The 5,628-nt window shown below is 42.5% G+C and overlaps 1 non-coding gene across 1 annotated transcript; it reads right to left on the bottom strand.

Annotated features, from left to right (window-relative positions):
• Positions 1 to 1,511: 1,511 nt before the first annotated feature.
• LOC126507392 (U1 spliceosomal RNA) lies at positions 1,512 to 1,675 on the bottom strand. Its single transcript, XR_007593516.1, has one exon. It is a non-coding gene; the product is annotated as a U1 spliceosomal RNA (small nuclear RNA).
• Between the last annotated feature and the right edge of the window lie 3,953 nt (positions 1,676 to 5,628).

Below are 5,628 nucleotides of genomic sequence, written 5' to 3'. Positions count from 1 at the left end.
AGAGCAAGGCGATGTCTTCAGGCCTTGTTTACCCAGAGGCCTCTGTATTTGGCCTTCAGATGATCATTCCTATTCTGCATCTCACCCGAAATTTTCTCAGAGAGGAGCAGCCCTGGTATTCTTTCCATATTTTCAAGGTTATTACATGAACACCAACTAGATTGGGCTAGGCACCATCACAATACCCTAATTTTTCTGCCTTCATGTCACAGATACACGACAGGTAGAAGTCTTAGATTCTATGTCTGATAGAAAATTTGCAATACTTCTCTTTCTTCCCCTCGCTGCTCTCTAGTGTTTCCCTCTGCTCCTTCCGTAATACCAGGCTCTCTTCACATAGACCTTCTATTTTTATCATATACACACATACCAAAAAACAATTGTATAACAATTCTTCGTATAGAATGTTTCTTTCTACTCTCTGCTAAAATTCAAGGGCTGAATTAGTGTAGCAAGATGCACATGATTAACCATTCCAGTGAGATGAATGAAAGTTTACCAAAATTTAATGACAAACTCAGGTAGTTAGGATGAAGTCAGGGAAGATAGTATTCTCATTTGAATCTTGGTGATGACTTTGGTCCAGAACATCATAGGCTGACTAAGAGATTCAAGAATCCTTGTTGGAAATCACTCCTATTTCTCAAGGGAGAATTGAAATGTCTCTAATCCATCTGAATTTCATTCTGCAGTCGTTCTCAACTTTCCCAATGCTGCAACCTTTTAAAACATTCCTCATGTTGTGGTGACCTGCAACCATAAAATTATTTTTCATTGCTACTTCAGAGCTGTAATTTTGCTACTGCTATGAATCACAATGTAAATATTTCAGAAGACAGAATTTATTGAGCGTGTTTGCAACCCACAGGTTGAGAATCTGTGCCCCGGAGACATTTGCCCCATTATGAGTGGCTTCATTAACTCAATCACTTCAAGAAATAACTGAGACAAGAACACAAATACCTCGGAACTGAGAGGATTTATTTCCACCCTCCAAACATTGTAGGTACCCTCCCATGTCTTCTTCCTTCCTCATTTACTCAGCCTATCAAGATTGGTTTCGTCAGTTAAAGTTCTTAACCATATGCTGAAATAAGAAACAAATTATCAGCCTGAGATCGCTTCCACCCCTGGAGGCAGTCATCACACTCCACGGTACAGCCTTAAGAATATTCTCATGAGACACAGTATGACTGAGAAAGAGAACAAACTCATGATTTAGTCACAGTGTCCACGTTCCATAGACAGAAACTTGATGGTGCTGTTCTGGGGACCGTCCCGCAATTCAAGTTTGCTGGTTATAAATTGAGTCATTGCAGAGTGCATGTGAGCTGATGGTGCCAAGCTCCCGGGGAGTTGGCCGGCTAATGAAAGACCTGGGAGTCTGGTTTCAGAGGCTCCTGATGATTACCGAGGGTGCTGTCCTTCTCACGAAAACCCTGCGAAGTCTTCCACAGACCCTTCTTCAGGTTCCTTAAAGAATTTTAATTTGGGAGTGGAGAAGTTTTTTCCAGGGGAGAGTGCAAATATAATCCTCCACTACCACAAATTATGCAGTTGAGTTTCCCACGTTTGGGGAAGTTATCAGGGTCAGCACACCGAGAGTGTGACGGCTAAGCCTTGCCATGAGAAAACTATCTTCATGACCACGGTATCTCCCTTGCCAGGGAAGAGTAAGAAAAAAATCCTTTTAAGGACATACTGCATTTTAAAAATATGTTTCTTGAGTAGCAATTTTGCTCATTATGTTAGAGACAATATTTGTGGATATCTAACCAATAATGACAGCGTCTTTGAAGCCATTAGAACGTTGAAGAAAATGGTATCTGTAAGTGGTATCTGCCATCATTATTGGTTTTGATCATAGATTGTGAAAGACTCATGTGAGACCAGGAGATGGTCCCAAATGTAGGGCATGATTTCTCGGTTCAAATCCTGGCTCTGACATTAACTGTCTATGCTTCGGACATGAGAAACCTCAGTTTTTCATCGGAAATAAGTAGAAACTATCTACAGTCATGGGAAAATCATGAAAAATATGTATGAATGTTGGTAAGATTATCATCTCGCCTTCATTTGATTCTGATTTTCTGTTTGTGAGTGCTAGGTGTGAGCCGTTCTGTGCATTTTGAACATTGTTTGAACAACAACAGTAAGCTGACCCATGGGATTTAAAATAGGCTCTCCTTTCTATCCTTCTATAAGAATCAGTCAGGAAGCAGCTGGAGTGGAACATATAACAGGGGGCAGAGGGGCCAAGAGATTGGTAGATTCAGCCAGGCCAAGCAAGAGAATTGGGAGGATATAGAAACAGTCCATGATGATCTGATCCAACTGTTAAAGAATACAAGGTCTATGGGGAAATTTATCTTTCATTTGGTCACCAGTCCTCAACGAGAGCTGCTATATGAGAGCGCATGGAAGAAATGATAAGGAAGGGTTCCTGAACTTCAAACTTCCCTGAATTATCACCTGACAGTATCTCATTCTAAGCCAGGAAACCAATCTGAAAATAAAGAATTAAGTTCCTTAAGATCCTTGAAACAGTAAGAATTCACATTGTGCTAGTCAATTTTTCTTCTTGTCAAGTTGACATAAACCAGGATCATCTGGGAAGAGGGGGCCTCAATTGAGAAAATGCCCCCATTTTCTTGATTCAGGATTGATGTGGGAGAACCCAGCCCATTATGAGCAGGGCTGCCCTGGGCAGGTGGGTTGGGAGGTATAAGCAAGGCAGTTGAACTTGAACCTAAGGAGCCAACCAGTCAGCAAGTTTCCTCCGGTTTCTTCCGGCCTCCACTGCTGCTTAAGTTCCTGCCCCAACTTCCCTCAAAGACAGATCATGATTAGAGTAAGTCAAATACACTCTCTCTTCCTTGGGTTGCCTTTGGTCATGGTGTTTATTACATCAAGAGAAAGCTAACCAGGCCACACAACAAATGAGAGAACATCGGATGTTTGTTCATGTGTAACTGTATCAAGGGCTTCTCATTTCTGCAACATTTCTTTACTGTGTGAATAGACGGGACACACTCAAGGTCATTCCTGCTGCTCTTAGAAACCAAGCTGAAGTGGACCTCGGTGGCTGTTCACCTCAGGACCAGATTCACGGACTTGTAGAGGTTCTCATTAGCCATGGATGATGGAGAAGATGGAGGCCAGTCTGGAATGCCTATCAGGCACACAGACACGATGCCAATCCTGACACCAACACGGCTTCTCTGGGATTCCAGGCAAGTCTTCAGAGCTTTCAAGGCCTTGGATCTTCCTCTTAAAATGTGGATAATGAGCACTGTACTCCTGCCTCCCGATGATGAAGATTAACACAGATTATAGGTGATTATAGCTATGAGAGTGTTGCGTGAAAACAAACACTGTTATTATCTCTAGTAATAGTCTCCTCAAGTTCTGCCTTAACTGTCCTGGGCTCTTATCCATGGGACACTTCATAATGAGATCGTTAGGGATTTCACTAACCAAAATTTCCTTGGATGCCATTCAGATTGGTTCAGAGCATATACGAAACTGTGTTAGGAGATGAAAGCAATTGCATGTCTAGTCCAACCATCTCTTGTTATGGGTTTTTTTTTTTGAGGGGTCTTTATAGTTGTTGTTTGGGGTTTTTTGTTTTTGTTCGTTTTTTTTTTGCAACAAAATTTCAAGTATACCAGGCTGGCCATATAACTTAGAATGAACTTCAGGTCTTAATCTTTTTCCACCACTACCCAAGGACCAGGATTACAGGATCTATCTTTGTCTTTTTACAGGGGGAGGAGTTCATTCTAGACAAATAAATAGTCATGCTGTAGGTCACTCCCCTACAAAGTGGAGGTCTTGGTGTAGCAATGAGCCTATCGCTTCTGTCCTGTAGAAACTGAATCCTTATTCAGTTTTAAAATTGTGTATGCATGTGCATATGTGTATGTAGGCATGTATTGCACATGTGTGTGACTAAATGTGTAAATGTGCATGTGGGTATGTGTATGTGAGGTAGTATTGCAGGTGTGTTACTATAGGATTTCCAAGCCCCCAGCAGCTGAAGTTACAGGCAGCTGTGAGCCATATTAACAGGGTGCTGGGAACTGAACTCAGGTTCCCTACAACAGCAGTACGTGCTCGTAATTATTGAGCCATCTCTCTAGCCCACTGAATCTGAACTTCTGTTTAGAGGGTGCTTGAACTAAACATACCTCTTCAGTTTACTGTAGCACAGCTACTGACTACCCATTGCTCATTTCTCCCTTGGGGTCTCATAAACATTCTCCCTTTAATTTTAAATGGTCAACATAATCTTCATTCCCTTAATGGCCACAGAGATCTTTTTGAAGAGTGTCTCTCTCTTTCTCTCTCTCTCTCTCTCTCTCTCTCTCTCTCTCTCTCTCTCTCTCTCTCTCTCTTTCTCGCACACACACACACACACACACACACACACACACACACATACACACCATTTTCAATAGTTCAATGCTTCTCTATTGTCTTCAACATAAACGCAAAATTCCTAAAAGTAAGACATCAATTGTCCAGGCATAGCTACTCTTCTCCCATCCTTGCAAGTTTCTTCCTCTGGACTGTACCCTGCAGACTTCCAGAGCTTCTCCATTGGCAAGTAGCTCACTGGCTTCACTTTGAGAGAAAATGTCTCCTGCAAGCCCTCTTTCTCTACTTCCTTATATGGCAAATCCCTTTCAGCTACCCCACATACAACCTACTCTCCTTGTTCCTGTGCCCCAGGTGCAGATGCTGCTTCTTTCCAGAAACTTCTTCATTATTACATTACAGAATGTAAGTTGGAAGAGAAACTAGGGCTGGCAGAACTGACCTTCATTTCAAGTCTGTGTCAGTCTTGGGCATCCACAAATCTGTGTCATCACTGAGGAGCAGAGCCCCAGGGGAGGCTTTTTATGAGACAGTCGGATTGGGAGCTATGAGTCTGGAAAAGAGATAGAAAAAGATGTATCTCTTTTGCATGTTTGTGTGCTGTTTTGTAAGATACTTAAATCAGTCAGCCAAGTTATGTCATAATACTCCCCGCCCAACCAGCAGCTTCTGTCAGATTCTGTTTCTTGACTCTTACTCCCTGAAGTTCCTGCACCACGTCCCAGACAGCACTCTGTGTGCAGAGATGTGAGTACACCGGCAATAGATTTAGCTTAGATTAGCACAAAGAAAAACTGCCACTCAGTTGCTTCCGCTGCTTTCAGGTGACTCCACTGTCCTCTTGCTGCTCATCCTCCTTGTCTTCTCTTTGTTCTCTCCAGCTGATGTCACGGGGCAGCGTGTGGCATGATATAGGAGGAAGGCTCCAGGGAACTCGCTTGTTTCCAGGAACATTGTTTATCTCGTAGGGAGGAAAGAGAGCTGTCCTGAAAACAGAATTCAGTAACAATTGCACAGCCCTGAAGATCTTCCATGCCTATAACACTCAAGCCTAATTACATGATATAATAGCCCTGGCATCAGGCAGATATTAGTGTTAAACCTATTTAGTCGGGGCCTTGATTTTCCATTTTGTTATTTTTAAGGTCAACATGCTACTGTGGATGGAGGAAGGTATGATCACTTCCTCTTACTCCCATGGTAGAGGATGGAGTTCCATCTTTGGTGTGGGAAGTCCTTCTGTATATG

The sequence above is a fragment of the Alexandromys fortis genome, unplaced genomic scaffold (genome assembly GCF_014885135.2).
Source record: "Alexandromys fortis isolate MF-2015 unplaced genomic scaffold, M_Fortis_MF-2015_v1.1 scaffold_71, whole genome shotgun sequence".
NCBI classification, from domain to species: domain Eukaryota; kingdom Metazoa; phylum Chordata; class Mammalia; order Rodentia; family Cricetidae; genus Alexandromys; species Alexandromys fortis.
Note: the sequence above shows the minus strand (reverse complement) of the source record. Positions and strands in the feature narration are given on the sequence as shown.